Here is a 2492-nt window from a genome sequence, read left to right on the forward strand (position 1 = left end):
TCTTGTCACTAATTTCGGAGATTTGAGGGACAAGGAAGAAAGGTTCTGTGACTTGGTCTCTGGTCGTTTTCTTCATTTGTTGGTGATCACAGCATCTGTCCACATTTGATCTAAATTTCTTTTAGCATCCAAAGAATTTTCTCTCTTTTTCTTTCAGAATGCCCTTAAAAGAACAAACCTAGAGGCAGCAGGGGATCTCATCATTGCCATGACACTATCTGAAATATTCAGGGGCAACTGCTGTAGAGCAAAGGGCTTGACCACATCCACAAGGGCATCAGAATTAGTCCCATAGTGCCTCATATTCCTGTTCACCTTACCCACTGCTATGGTTTGGACGTGGTTTGTCCTGGTGTAACAGTGTGGGGAGGTGGTACCTTTCGGGGATGATTAGGTTGTTTAGATTGTCTTTCTCAAAAGACAGGGTTAGCTCTCATGGGAATGGATTATTTCCACCCAGAGTGGGTTGTTACAGAGAGGTTGCCTGTAGTGTTTTGTGTCATTTTTGTATACACTTGTTTTCTCTTCCTTCATGTTGTGATGCAGCATAAGGCCCTCACCAGAAGCCAAGTGGATGCTGATGTCATGCTTCTTGGACTTCTCAGCCTCCAGAATTATGAGACAAAGAAACAGATGAGTCTTACCACTTGGTCCAGAATATCCAAGTTGTTAGCCAGGTGGTGGTGCCAGTCTATCTGGTGGTCCCCAACTCATATACTCTACTCTCCCATGTTCCCCTATCTACCACATACTTCTCTGTATTGGATGTAAGGAACGCCTTTTTCACTATTCCCTTGGATCTGGCGTCCCAAAGTCTTTTTGCTTTCACTTGGTCAGATCTTGATACTCACAAGTCCACCCAACTAACATGGAACATACTCCCACAGGGGTTCTGAGATAGCCCCTCCCTATTCAGACAGGCTCTCGCCAAGGACGTAGCTGAACTTCCCCTTACTCCTGGCACCTTCCTCCAATATATCAATGACTTCCTTCTTTATAGATTCTCACGAATCCTGTCCATCCAACATACCACTCAGCTTTTAAGCTTCTTCCATAGTTGAGGATATCGGGTCTTACCCACAAAGGCTCAGGTTAGCCCAAATGCAGGCCACTTACCTTGGGCTTGCTCTAACCCCTAATTCTTGTGCCAACCCAGCCCAACAAAAGGAGCTAATTTGGGACATGCCTCTTCCCCCCACACAAACAAATCTCCTCTCCTTCTTGGGTTCCATGGGATATTTCTATCTGTGGATTCCCAACTTTGGCTTGCTGGCCAAGCTGTTCTACATGGCCTCACATGGGTGCATCCTAAAACCCCTCAACCCAGTTTGCCCCATCAACTCCCACTCTAAAAAACTGAAAAATGCCCTTTTTAATGGCCCCAGCACTGGGACTTCCCAACTCCACCAAGCCTTTTACTCTGTATGTACATTCTGACCAAGACCTTGCTCTTGGACTACTCTGCCAAACAATGGCAATGCCCCACAAGCCATTGCATACCTCTCAAAACAAGTGGACTGTCATCCAAGACTGGCCACTGGCCTAAAATCCTTGGGTGCAGCCACATTGCTGGTCTCAGAGGCAAGGAAACTCATTCTCTACCAACACATTACTATTACATCTTCCCATAACCTACAGGACCTCATGAGCCATTGATCTCTTCTGTCCCTCCTGCCATCTTGCTTACAGCAGGTACATGCCTTATTCATAGGTAACCCTCTATTCACCTTTTAGAAATGTAAAGCTCTCAACCCAGCCACCCTCTTCCCTGTAAACACCTCTGACTCTAAGCTCTCTCACTCCTGCCTGGACCTCTTAAACTCCCTCTCCTTCCCTTCCAACACATTTCAAAAGCCCCTTTGCAGGGAACACCCACATGATTCATTAATGGAAGCTCTTTTTAGCTCTTTTAGGGAGCCATGTTCAGCAGCTGGCTATGCCATTATTGCTGAAAATGAACTCTTAGAATCCAGTGCTCTCCCACCCCATATTACCTCTCAACAGGCGGAGCTAGTTGTCCTCACCAGGGCTCTCACCATAGCAAAGGGAAAGAAGGTTAACATTTACACTGATTCCAACTATGCATACCACATCTTACACTCTCTTGCCTTAATCTGGCAGGAAAGGGGTTTTCTAACTACAAAAAAAAAAAAAAAAAAAAAAACCCATAGTAAATGGCAAACACATACACAAACTGCTGGAAGCAGCTAAACTACCACAAAAGACCACCATTATCCATTAAAATGGACACCAAAAGATGCTGTAACCAAGGAAAACTTCTCAGCAAACTCAGCAGCCCAGCAGGCGGCCCTTAAAACTTCATCATTATTGCCCGTCTTTCCCAGCATACGACCTGTATATACCCAGGAGGAACAAACCTCACTCACCCGGGCCGGTGCTGTTTGGGAAGGAGATGGTTCTACCTCAATAATAAAATTGTCTTACCCAAGTTCCAGGAACTTTCACATGTGCACAACCATTTCCATGCCAGT

Source organism: Sapajus apella, unplaced genomic scaffold (genome assembly GCF_009761245.1).
Source record: "Sapajus apella isolate SASKATOON/1434 unplaced genomic scaffold, GSC_monkey_1.0 scaffold71, whole genome shotgun sequence".
In the NCBI taxonomy this organism is placed as follows: Eukaryota; Metazoa; Chordata; class Mammalia; order Primates; family Cebidae; genus Sapajus; species Sapajus apella.